This window comes from Choloepus didactylus, chromosome 13, assembly GCF_015220235.1.
Source record: "Choloepus didactylus isolate mChoDid1 chromosome 13, mChoDid1.pri, whole genome shotgun sequence".
Lineage (NCBI taxonomy): Eukaryota > Metazoa > Chordata > Mammalia > Pilosa > Megalonychidae > Choloepus > Choloepus didactylus.
In genome coordinates, this window is record NC_051319.1 from 94,146,630 (window position 1) to 94,160,571 (window position 13,942).

At 40.5% G+C, this 13,942-nt stretch overlaps 1 protein-coding gene across 4 annotated transcripts in view; it reads left to right on the forward strand.

Annotated features, from left to right (window-relative positions):
* Positions 1-1,817: 1,817 nt before the first annotated feature.
* The window catches only part of ARHGEF37 (Rho guanine nucleotide exchange factor 37), a 57,883-nt gene continuing 45,758 nt past the window's right edge, over positions 1,818-13,942 (forward strand). The window contains exons 1-2 of one of the 4 annotated variants that reach the window (XM_037801853.1): positions 3,487-3,522; positions 4,326-4,404. The gene's annotated coding sequence lies outside the window, so the exon portion shown is untranslated. Of the gene's footprint in view, positions 1,877-3,410; positions 3,523-4,325; positions 4,405-11,598; positions 11,611-13,942 lie in introns of those variants that run through there. The other 3 variants (XM_037801854.1, XM_037801851.1, XM_037801855.1) reach the window with 3 other exon arrangements.

Sequence of the window (13,942 nt, forward strand, 5' to 3'; positions counted from 1 at the left end):
ATCAAATGTCTGCTACTCCACCTTAAATCACCAATTTCTCTGCTTCCCACAACTTTTTTATTCACACTTATCCATCCACCCATTCAACAAATAGTTATTCAGCACCTACTATGCACGAGGCATCATGCCAGGCACTGAGAAGAATCCAAAGATCAAAAAGCCATAACCCTGGCATGTCTACTTTTTTTTTTTTTTTATTAAAGAAGTTGTAGGTTTACTGAAAAATCTTGTATAGAATAGAATTCCCATATACCACCTTGTTATTTTTTTTTAATCTTCGTTTTATTGAGATATATTCACATACCACACAGTCATACAACACAAATCGTACATTCGATTGTTCACAGTACCATTACATAGTTGTACATTCATCACCTAAATCAATCCCTGACACCTTCATTAGCACACACACAAAAATAATAAGAATAATAATGAAATTAAAAAAGAGCAATTGAAGTAAAAAAGAACACTGGGTACCTTTGTCTGTTTGTTTGTTTGTTTCCTTCCCCTATTTTTCTACTCATCCATCCATAAACTAGACAAAGTGACCACCTTGTTATTAACACCTTGTATTAGTGTGGCACATTTGTTGCAATTCATGAAAGAACATTTAAAAAAATTGTACTATTAACTATAATACATTGTTTACAATAGGGTTCACTGTGTTCTACGGTCCTATGTTTTAAAAAATTTTTATTCTAGTAACATATATACAACCTAAAATTTTCCCTTTTAATCACATTTAAATATATAATCCAGTGCTGTTAATTAAATGCACAATGTTGTACTACCATCCTGGCATGTATATGCTTGAATTTTGAAACAAGCAAGTGTATTTTCTTTTGAAAAAAAAAGAAAAGATTAAGTTTAAAAATTGATAACTCTGTCGAAGGTAGGGAAGGGGACCTTTTTTTATCTTTGCATCAGTGCCACTGAGGCAAGATGATTCCATTTCTTTGCAATGTTTCAGGAATCAATCCCAAAAGGCATTTGGTATCTTTCTTAGAAGTTTCCAGTTAAAACCAAACAAATAGCTCTCCAGAGTATTGAGAAAAGAATGCCTGTTCTGAAGTTGACAAGTAGATGAAGTTGACAAGTAGACTGCTGCTCATGAAAATATTTGTGACTAGGTTGAGAGTTGGAGGAATTAGTGCCAGTGCTTTAGAAATGTAATTCAAGATAATCCAGTTCTAAAAATAGAGTCAAAGAAACATCAGTTTCAAATGACAATATTATCCAGTTTATCTCCTTCTCCTTAGAGTATCAAGTAAATACTTCTCCAGCGGAGTGGAGACCCGGCTATCTCTGGGACCCCTATAATGCAGCAATTGCCTAGGGAGTGTTGGTATACCTGAAAAGACATTAGTAGCATAAAGTGAAACCGGGAAAACAGATGATTACACACACCCAGGAAAAAACTAAACAGAGATACACAGCATTTATGGGAGCATAAACGGAGGTTCTGAGCACTCCCAAGATTGCATCCCCAAACAAATCAACTACTGATCTAGGAGTCGGACTTGGTTTGTGGTCAGCTCTTCCAACCCTGGGTGACTTTAGGCAAGCCTCTTAAACACTCCAGGGCTCAATTTCCTTATCCATGGGGTAGAGTAGATAAAACCTCATGTGCCGGTTTGAATGTATTGTGTCCCCCAAATGCCATTATCTTTGTGGTCTTGTGGGACAGACATTTTGGTGCTGGTTAGATTTGCTTGGAATGTGCCCCACCCAGCTGTGGGTGGTGACTTTGGTGGGATACTCCCATGAAGGTGTGACCCCAGCCATTTTGAAACCAGAACTTTGGAGCAGACGCCAGCCACATGCCTTCCCAGCTAACAGAGGTTTTCCGGACGCCATTGGCCATCCTCTGGTAAAGGTACCCGATTGCTGATGTGTTACCTTGGACGTTTTGTGGCCTTAAGACTGTAACTGTGTAGTGAAATAAACCCCTGTTTTATAAAAGACTATCCATCTCTGGTGTTTTGCATTCTGCAGCATTAGCAAACTAAAACACCTCAGAATTGGAAGGAATTTTAGAGATGATCAAATCTAGTCTTTGAATCTAGATTCTTTGACACTTCTTTGAAGCATCCCCAATAAGCTTCTCTGCTTGAATACTTTCTTTTAGTGACAGGATGCACCCTCTTTCCAGGCAACCAGTACCATTTTCGAAATGTTCTGATATTTGGAAAAGTTCTTCCTTACGTTGAATTGCAATGTGTCTCCCAGTAGCTTTCCCCAATCCATCCTAGTGATCTCTGTGGCCACACAGGTTAAGTCCAATCCATAAAATAACTCTAAGAAAGCTCTCGACTTTCCCTTTCCTTTTTCTTTTTCAAGCTACCCCTTGCCCTTCAGTTGTCCTCATCTATCATATCCAAGATGCAACTTTAACCTGGTTTCATATTTTTATGGGTATAGAGTAGTGGTTAAGCACCCTGAGGACTCAGTCTGAATTTCAATTCTCCTTTTGTTGCTTGGTAGCTATGTGACTAGGGACAAACTGCTTTTTCTGCCTGCCTCAGTGTCTCATTCTAGAATGAGAATAATCGGAATAACCATACCTATCTCAGAGAAGTTGTGAATGAGGTAAATGAGACATTGCAAGTTTAGTATAGTGCCTGGCACATAGTAGTAACACTACTACTACTACTAATAAATAATCAGCCCTAATAATGCGAGTAAGAATGAATGTTAGAACTCAGAGGATTTAAAGTTAATCTAGTCCATTCCTGAGCCCACAAACAAGGTGTGGTTGTCCCAATATGAAACTTTCCAAACTTTTCATAGCAATTATCACACTTCCAATGATGTTTTCAATGTCCTATCCATCACTAGGACAGGAGCCCCGAGAGGGCCACAGGGGCCTGGTCTGTCGTGTTGATTTCTTAATCCTCAGTGCCACAGCAGTTGCCTGTAGTAGCAGTAGAATGAGAAAACGGATGAACACCTTCACGTTATAGAAGACGTGAGACCAGGATGAGGTGCCGGGAGACCAACAGATTGGTCTGAGGTGGCACAGGGAGCTCCCAAAGAGGTCTGGGGCAAGAACCCCGGGTTCTCGGGTCGCCGACTCAGAATTAAATCGAAACCCAGCCCTAAAGTTCGGTGATTCGGCAGGTTCATGGATTTCCAGTGACTCAGGGGTCAACATTCCCACGGACTGGAGCCTGTTTTCGGGGTCGAGCCCAGGCGAGGAGAAGGCGGCTTAATAAGACGCCGCGCGTGGGTTGGGCCCGGGGTGCGGCGCTGAAATCCGCCTGCAAAGCTTGACGCTGGCTGCCGGCCAGGGCACGGCTGTCGCTGCAGCCGCCTGGCCACTCCGGCCGGGGCCAACTCCCGGGAGCAGCGAGTGGAAAACAACCTGGCCCCAGAAAGACAATTAACAAAGGCGGGAGCCCCCCCCGCCCCCTTCCCGGCGCACGCACGCAGCGGGGTGGGCAGAGCCGCGCCCGCCCGCACCCTTGCTGGGCACGGTCGCAGCGAGCCCCGGGAGCCGAGCGCCTGCACCTTGCGTGCGCGGTGAGTCAGCCCGGGCGAATGGGGTCGGGGCCGACAGGGGAAGCCGCGGTGGGGTGCGGGAAACAGCTGCTGGTCACATCAGAAAAGGGAGATGGGGGAGAGAGAGGCAGGACGTGGGGAGCGCAGGAGGACTCCTGGGTCCCGGCTGGCTTGATGGCTGGCTTTGTATTTTGAGCTTTATGGGAATGCAATAAACTGACCCATGTGACTCAACCGAGTAGTTTTACAGGTGGGAAACTGAGGCCCAAGGAAGTTAGCTGGCCTAGAAAAAATTATTTTTCTTTGTATATGTTTGTTTATTCCTGCCTGCTTCCATATAGGATGTGGGGCATATTTTTTTTTTTTTCTTTATAAGTAAGAATACATACATTAAAACAATGGAAAAATCCAAACAACGGAAAAGAGTCCTTGCCAAGGAAAATGTAATTATGCATTCAAGGCCAGAGTAAAAGGGAACAGAAATCGCGGTCCATAATGTAAGGTGACTTGGCCAAAGGCCCTCAAAAAATTAGTGCCAAAGCTGGGACTAGAAGCCAAAATGTCTGGCTCCCCCTTAATGTGCTCCATGAGTGCCAGAAACTTCCAGAGGAGTGGAAAAATTGACAGCCTGGCTCCAAAGCTCTGGGGTCTTAACCTTTTTTGGGTGACTGACCTTTTAGAAATCTGGGTCCACTCCCCTCAGAGTCATTCCCACATAACCTTGGATTTGGTTCAGATTTGACATGAAGAATTCTAGTAGGGAAGCACTGAATGCTGGCACTGAGGCCAAGCCGTTTCAGAGCAGTTTGTTTCCTCCTTTAAAGGGAAACAGCTGGTGAAGGAGTACCTGCTGTGAATCCAGACAATAGCCTGATACTACCCTTGCTAGCCAGGCAATCTTGGGCAAGTCATTTAACATCTCCAAAGCCCAGTTTTTATTTGTAAAATGGAGATACGATTGTCTGCTTCATTGTTCAGGTTAATGTCAGAATTAAATATAAAGCCCGGTGCCTGACACATGGTAGATGTTCAGTAAGAGTGCTAATACACATAATTCTGTGAACCACCACTGGGCCAATTAGGAAAAGGTGCTGACCTGGAAGAAACTGGGCTGCATCCAAGTATAATTTTAAAAATTAAAAAAAATATATAAACAGGTAAATATAAAGTCCACACTGTTATGACTTACAAACTGCAACTAAATGGGGTGCAATAATGTACTACACTCAGTAGTTGACCTTGAATCAAATACTGAAAGTGAGAACTACCAGACATTCTAACAAGGAATCTGATTGGGCCTCACTTGCCTCTTTCAAATGGGGCCAGTACCTGTGTAGGTTGTTTTTAAATGAGAGGAAAGAAGGGAAGATAAAGCAAGACCTGGGCAACACCTAATTGCTCAGCAGTGGAGGCTCATTGAGTTTCTGCCAGGGTATGGGAGTTGTTGGCATTTGGCTTGCATCCCCTTGGATTAGTGGATCACTGTGTTAAACAGTGCCTTGGTTGATTCTGCTTCACATCAAATAAATGCCTTTTTATTTAATTAACAAGGGGGTGTCTTTGGATGTTGAAACTGAAGCAAAATGGCATTTGTTGAGCTTGACTGCTCAAAACCTATTGTTTGTTTATTGACAGGCTTAAGAACTTTTTGCAATTGTCAGGACAGGGCCTGTACAGGCCAATCTATCTATAAAAAGAACCGTTCTTAAAAAGTCCTGTGTTCCTTTCTCTACCCTTTTAGGCCTTGTAAATAGAGCCAGGGAAATACGGCTTAGGACAAACAACTGCTATTTAATTTGGGTTATGGCACACACTGCCTGTCTGGTGGATTACATTCCTCTCCTTGTATTTTTAAAGGGGTGTTTTTCCTCCAGGTGAACGTGTGTGTGTGTGTGTGTGTGTGTGTGTGTGTGTGTGTGTGTGTGTGGTTTCTGGGATGTCTCTTGTCTCACTCGGCCTGATTTTGTTTCATAGTAGCTCTGTTAGAAAGTTTTATCTGATTTGATCATGTAATTCCAAACTATTAGTGCTCTATAGGACAACATAGAGCAAATCTGCTCCCTCTTTCAGGCAGCCTGTGAACCCTGCCATGTGCTTTTCCCTCCGGAACCACTATCTTCATTCCTTCAGCCATTCCTTAGCAGGACAAGATTAAGAGAATTTCTCAAGGAATGATCTACAGACCACTTGCATTAGAACTACCTAGTTAGGGGCTTATTGAAATGCCTTACCCCTCACCTACTGAATCAGAATCTTCCAGAGCAGGGCCAAGAATCTATATGCTTAATTGCTCCTGGTGATTCTTATGTACCATGTACTCTGGTTCCCTCTCTCTCTCTCTCTGTGAAATTTGTGGTGAGTGATATGAACTCCTTCTTTATACATTTCTGTATTTTTTGTCTTGTTATATAATGAGCGAGTGCCTCTTTTGTAATTTAAATTAATTTAAAAAAACATATTCAAAGAAGATCTATGGATGGCAAATAAGCACGGTGAAAATATGCTCAAGATCATTTAATCATTAGAGAAATGCAAATTAAAACCATGAGATATCACTTCATACCTATTGGAATGGCTGAAAATGAAAAGACTGACCGTACCAAGTGTTGATGAGGATGTCAGGGAACTAGACCTCTTAAACACTGCTGGTGGGAATGTTAAATGGTGCAACCATTTTGTAAAACAGTTTGGCAGTTTGTTTAAAAGTTGAATAGACACCTACCAGGTGATCCAGCCACTGGACTCTTTGGCATTTACCCAAGAGAAATAAAAGCATACATTCTTACAAAGACTTGCACATGAATAAATGTAACAACTTTATTTGCAATAGCTCCAAATTGCAACAACCAGTTGTTTATCCAGTGAATGGATAAACAAATGGAATACTACCAGGCAATAAAAAGTAACAAACTATTTTTACTTGGTATAACATGGATGGATCTCAAAATAATTATGCTGAATGAAAGAAACCAGACAAAAAGAGTACCTGTTGTATAATTCCATTTATATAAAATTCCAGAAAATGCTAACTAATTTACAGTGACAGAAATCAGATCAGTGAGTGCCTGGGGATGGGGGAGTGGTGGGGAGAGGCAAGAGGGCTGGGTTACAAAAGGGTAAAAGGAGGCTTTTGGGGATGATGAATATGTGTATGTCTCGACTGTGGTGATGGTTTCATGGGTATATACATATGTCAAGACTTATCAGATTAAACCCTTAAAATATGTGCAGTTTATTGTATATCAGTTAAGCTTCAGTAAAGCTATTTTTTAAAAAGCAATACATGATTTCCCCGCCTTCCTCACCCCCACAAAATAAAGATTTGATGTTCCCTAAGATTGTTGTAACTTTTCTGACAACCAAATCTCAGTGCTGACTCGTGTGAATCATGGCTTTAGAGAATGTCAGAGAGAGAAGATTCCTTATCCATTGTGCGGTCATTTTAAAGGTGAAAGTGAGGCCCATCAAGGTCAAGTGTCTTGCTTAAGTACACACAGTTAGTTAAGGGAAAAGCCTGGGGGAAAGCTAACGCTTTTTCCGTAGTGTCATTTTTGAGCCCAGGGCTTTATGTTTGTTAAATTTTGTCATGTGAAACTTAACAATTCTGTCAAGTGTCTGAGAACCTGACATTGTCATTCAATCTCACTATTTCTCATAACAGCTTTCTTATGCTGTCTATAATTTACTTTAAAACACTCAGCGTAGACAGTGTGGTATAAATGTACACGAGTGTATATATTGGCTTAAGCAACCATTTCCCAGGCAGGCAGATGCCCTTATCCAGAACTTACACCCAGGGAGAGGCACCCTGCCAGCTAAGCAGCCAGCAGGCCATCAGAAAGGCCCACTCCAGAGGCTGCTGCTATAGAAGCTTCTTTTACCTTCTTTTACAATCTGCACTAGAAGCTTTGATCATTAGTATGATGAATGTCATAAGTAGGTTTTCATTGGTAAAATTAGAGAATTATTTATCAGAATGATGGATATGAGAAATGGCCACTCATTATTGGAATTAGCAGTGTTCAAGAAACACGGGTTAGCAAAAATAGTTTAGAGGTAATCCTGATCCTTCTGTGAATGGAATGTGAGGATCTAGCAAGCCTCATAACCGATACCTTTAGGAATGGCTTGCTCCCTAAGGCTGGGTGTTTAAGTGTCCTGAGTGAGCAGCCATTGGTTCTAAGTACTCTGGTTGCCTGATGCTATCCAAAAGGGTACAGGATGCTGCTTTTGGAATATTGTCATGCCTACCCTGGGTGAGGCTTTCATGACAAATGTGGTTAGAGCCCCTACAAGGATAGAGAACTGGGACTTCAAGCTTATACAACGGATTGTGTGAACTGTTTGCTAACCAGTTTAGGAAATGACAATGTGTGTGGCAGAATTTGATTAGAGACTTGCTTTCATTATAATCTAGAACTGAGGTTATGTGGGAGTAGCTATCCCATATCCCACCTCAGACTTTTTGGTGACTTCCAAGAAGAACCCAAGTTGTGTATGATCATATTAGTCTCACTCCACTCATAACAATTTTATTGGCAATTTGATCATTATTCTGCCAGTGTTCATCTACATAATTTATTCTTTAATTCAATTAATTGAGCATATGCTATGTGTCAGATCTGAATTAGACACTAGATAATACACTGATGAATAAAAGAGACCTCCTTGTGCTCAAGAAGCTTACACTCTGTTGACTGAACCAGTAAATAATAAAACATAGAAAAACAAAATAATTATCAGGAGAAGGAGTGATCCTTTGGAAGAGAGGATAGGAGTCATCAAAGATTTCTCTGGGTTGCAAGTAGGGAAGTAATCACTTTTGTGTTTTAAAAAGACCGCTCCACTCTGGCTGCTAGGACGGAGGTTATTTCAGTGGTCTATGAGAAAAGTGGGGTGATGGGTTAGACTTGGGTGGTCTTAGAGATGGAAGGCAGTCAAAGAATTAATGGATATTGTTAATAAAATGAGGCAGAGTCCAGAGATTAACACTGATCAACACTTTTTGAAGTTGGTAGTTTTGTCAGTTTTTAGTCCGTTTTACTGTCCTGCTGCGACCCCCCACCAGAGCTTCCATCACCCCATTTTATTCCTTATAAGGATGTTGTTAGGGGCTGCCCACACCTTGCTGCTCCAGATATGCTTATCGTTTGATCTACTGATCTAGTTGACTTTCTGTAAGGGAATGAGGATCACCTGGCATGACTTGATTTTTTTTTTAACATAGTATTATTGAGATACATTCACACACCCATCAGTTCATCCAAAGTGTACAATCAGTGGTACACAGTATTATCACATATTTGTGTATTCATCACCATGATCATTTTTAGAACATTTACATTACTCCAGAAAAAGAAATAAAAAGAAAAAAGAAGACCCCAAACATCCCATACCCCTTACTCCTACCTCTTATTGATCACTAGTATTGCACTCTACCCAATTTTGAGACTTACAATAGAGGTAGGTTAACTAGGACAGTGTAGTATTGTCAGAGAGAGATATAGATATATAAATCAGAGGAACAGAACAAAACATCCAGAAGTAGACCTATATAAACATGGGCAATTGACTTTTTTTTTTCCTATATAGTTATGCAATCATTATCAAAGATCAAGGCTACTGGATAACAGTTCAACAACTTCAGGTATTTCCTTCTGGCCATTCTAAAACACTAGAGTAAAAAGAAATATCTATATAATGAGTCAGTATTGGCAGTCATTTGTTAAATCCAAATTTCTCACTTACACCGCCTCCCTCTCATTTGATCTTTCAATCTTTGGGGATATCTGGGCAATGACCATTTTAACTTCTTCGTGCTGGAAAGAGGTGTTGAATTTATGGGGTAGAGGCATGAAACAGTTGATGTTCTTAGTGAGACTGGTACCTCTGGGTTTCAGGGCTTATCTGGCTTAGGATCAATCTGGAGGCCTTAAGTTTCCAAAAAAAATAATCTTACTAAGAAAAACTTTTATAGAGACTTAGATAGGGCCCAGTGCATTCTCTAGGATTTTCAGGAATACTGTTGGTTGGGGCTTGCCATATTGTGGTAATTTGCAATATCTGGCTAAAGCTTGCATAAGAGTAACCTCCAGAATGACCTCTTGGCTCTCTGGAGGTGACTCTTAGGCATAATTACATGCAGGCCTAGCTTCACCATTGAAGAAATAAGTTTCATAAAGGCAAGCCTATAGATCTAGGGCTTGGCTTAATCCATTGTGAGTCCCTAGTGCCTGAGAGAATATCAGGAATTCCCCAGGTGGGGAAATTTAATAGTTCTACATTTTTCCCCAGTCCCTCAAGTAGACTTTGCAAATAGTTTTTCCTTTTCTGCCCAAAATGGTCTGGACTGTATCCAGGTATTACAATAACCTGACAGAATAATAGGATCTCATTCTCCATTCTAGGTTCCATGTATTTAGGTTGTTTAAATAAACTGACCAGACAGGTTAAATTAGATAGTGTGTTAAGAAATTTTTAATTTTGGATCAGATAAACATGCCTTCCTTTGGTCTCAAACAGAAATTGAAGTTTTAAAATTTACCTTAGAACAAAAATTTAATGAATAATAGGGGTGATGGGGGGATGGGATGTTTTGGGTATTCTTCTTTACTTGTATTTTTATTCTTGTTTTTATTTTTAATTTTTATTTTATTTTATTTTATTTGGAGTAATGAAAATGTTAAAAATTGATTTTGGTAATGAATGCACAACCATATTATGGTACTGTGAACAACTGATTGTACACTGTGGATGACTGTAGGGTATTGGAGTAATGAAAATGTTCAAAAATTGATTTTGGTAATGAATGCACAACCATATGATGGTACTGTGAACAACTGATTGTACACTATGGATGACTGTAGGGTATATATCTCAATAAAACTGAATTAAAAAAAGAAAAAAAATAGATAAAATAAAATTTACCTTAGTCCTAACCAGGTCTGTTTCATTCATATCTTTAATGAGTCTGAATTCTTATTCAGCTTCTTTAACAGCTGCTGTGTGGAGTGTTCCAGTTTGCTAATACTGCCATTAAGCAAAATATCAGAAATGGATTGGCTTTTATAAAGGGGGGTTATTTGGTTACAAATTTACAGTCTGAAAGCCATGAAAATGTCCAAGTTAAGGCATCAACACAAATACATCTTCACCAAAGGAAGGCCAATGGTGTCTGAAAAACCTCTGTTAGCTGGGAAGGCACGTGGCTGGTATCTGCTTGCTCCCAGGTTGCATTTCAAAATGGCGTTCTCCAGAGTGTCAGTGTCACTTTTCAATGGCCGTCTTCAAAATGTCTATCTCAGCTGCAGCTCTGAGTTCTTTCTGTTTGTCAGCTCTTTTATATGGTTCTAGTGATTTAATTAAGACCCACCCTGAATGGGTGGGGTAACACCTCAATGGAAATTATCCAATCAAAGGTCTTTCCCACAATTGATTGAGTCACATCTCCAAGGAAACACTCAATTAATAGGTTTCAACCTAATCAACACTAATATGTCTTCCCCCACAAAATTGCATCAAAGAACATGGCGTTTTGGGGGCATAATACATCCAAACTGGCACATGGAGTAATGCTGACTTTCAGAGCTGCCAAACTCTAACTCTGAGGTGTTACACAGATACCCAAAGTTCCAGGGAACTACCAGGTTATACACAAAGAGCAAATCATCTCAGAATTCAGAAATAACAGAGAAAACTCAGGAATAGATGTGACTGCTGTGTGGCATGACTTAAATTTTTGTTAATCTATGCTGTATCCAAGTGATTCTTGTTTCCCTTTCCAATGGCTGATGCCATCCCTTTTATCCAAGTGGCAGAAACCCAGTTCAGCGTGGCTTAGGCCAAAGGGGAAAGCACTGGCTTATGTAAATGAAAAATGCAATGGGAATCGGTCTCTGTCGTGGCTGGATCAACTGATGGCAACAGGGCTTAGTCTCTCTCTCCATCTCTCAGCTCCGTTTCTTCAGTGTTAGCTGCATTCTCAGGCAGACTCTGGTGCAGAGCTCTTTTACTTACAAATAGCTGTTTTCACTATTTGCTTGAATATGCTTGGGTGCATCTAGATCCACCAAGTATCCTGAGACAATTTCTTTGTCCATCTGATCAATGGTAATGCTATCCTTTCCAGGCTACCAATAATAGAAACTAAAACAATAGCTACTGTTATTGAAAGCCCACCATGTGTCAGGCACTATGTTATGCATTTTACATGGATTATTTTGTTAAATCTTACAACAACCCTATAAGGAAAGTTATGTAATTATCCTAGGAAAACCAGCCAGCTGGTTGCAGAACCAGAATTTGAAGTCAGGCTTTTCTGGCTCCAGAGCCTGAGTTGCTAATCTTCATAGTGCCTCCCATAAACTTTTTATTTTGAAATATATATAGTTGTATAGGAAGTTGCAAGGATAGTATAGAGAGGCCCTGTGTACCCTTCACCCAGGTTCCTCCCTTGGTTACATCTTATTTAAATACAGTGTATTATCAAAACCAGGAAATTGACATTGGTATAAAGGGTGTGATGGTTCTGTACCAAGAAGAGGAAAGCCAAGCCATCAAAGAGTGGGCCTATCTCTTACTTTCCCTGAACATAACTCTTAAAATAGAGTTGGCAAGGATAGTGGGGGTTTGGAAGTTATTCTTAAATTTTGTTCATCCAAGCTCTGTCTGGGTTTTGGAGTTCCAGAAACATTTTATACAAGACTTTCCCCTCTGACTTTCGCATGTATCTTTATACACCAGGTTTGTCAGCCACAGTCCTTCCTTGGCCACTCGTATTTCTATAGTTGTTTCTTCTTGAACAGGGTCCTTTGCTACCATGTTGCCTGAGCTTCCCTTTGAAAGCCTTCCGTGAACCCTCATGCCTACAGTCTTAGACTGGAAGTCTTCCTCCCCACTTCCCCAACCCCATTAAAAACATCGGCCCCTCTCTAAAACCTGGAACAGATGGCTAAGGGATGCTCAACCTTATCTGCAAGCACATTTTACCCTCTGAAAGAACTTTCGGGTGACAGTTTTACCTTTCCTTATTACCTCCATTTCTCCATTCAGTTCCGCTGGTTGGTCAGAATTACATTCAGAGTATTATTTCCTCTTGTTACTTCTGTCTTAATAGAGATGATATAATCAGGGTGTCTGTAACATTTTAGTTTCTCTGCTTTTAATGAAATGAAACTTGGAACAAATAACCAGATATTTTAAATGCACTAATCTTATGGTAGAGCTATTTTTCCTGTTAAATTTATATCCCCAGAATCCAGCAAAAATTTTGGCATGTGGTAGCTGCTCCAAATATTTGTTGAGTGAATACATAAGCACCCAAATCCCTTTGTGCCAGTGTGGACACAGGAGAAGAGTGTCTAGAATTAACCCGTTTTATCCTATCCTAGGGTCAGAAGCAGCAGCTGTGGCAGAAGCATCAATTGCAGCACACTCTACAGACATTTTTTTAGCATCTACTATGTGCCAGACTGATTTTAGTTCTTAATCGCCTGTCACACAGCATCTAAGAGATCACAGGACTGCACTGTGCAGAGTCCTTTTCCAGTTCTGGTCAGGCACCTTACTCACCAAAATGAAAGCCATGTTTTCTCAAATGTTTTCTGAGACAGTCTCCTTATCAGGCCAGCCTGGGAAGGGGACAAGGGCATTCAGCCTGCTCTCCCAGGCTTCTGCATGTATTTGTCCTGAGAGTGTTGCCATGATAGTGGATAACTTAAAACATGTAATATATATATATATTTTTGCTTATAACTTTATTTTGAAATATATATAGTTGTATAGGAAGTTGCAAGGATAGTATAGAGAAGACCTGTGTACCCTTCACCCAGGTTCCTCCCGTGGTTACATCTTATTTAAATACAGTGTATTATCAAAACCAGGAAATTGACATTGGTATAAAGGGTGTGATGGTTCTGTGCCATTGTATCATGTGTGTATATTTGGGTAACACCAGCCAGTCAAGATACAGAACTATTGCATCACCACACAGGTCTCCATTGTGCTACCTTTTATCACCAAAGCCCCTCCCCAACAATACCCCTAACCCCTGGCAACCACTAATGTGTTCTCCGTCTCTGTAGTTTTGTCATTTCAAGAATGTTATATAAATGTGTCATATGGTATGTAACCTTTTGAGATTGTCTTTTTCACTCAGCATAATTCCCTCAAAAGCCATCTAAGTTGTTGCCTTGTATCAAGAGTTTGTTCCTTTTTATTACAAGTAGCCCGTGATATGGATGTTTCACAGTTGCCTTAGAGCAGTTCGGTTGTTTTCGGTTTCTTGGCTCTTAAAATAAAGATGCCGTAAACGTCCATGTACGTACGGTTTCTTGCATGGACGTAAGCTTTCTTTCTCTGGGATAGAGGCCCAGGAGTACCACTGCTGGGCCATAAGGGAAGTGTATGTTTAGTTTTTTTAAGAAACTGCCAAAGCATTTTC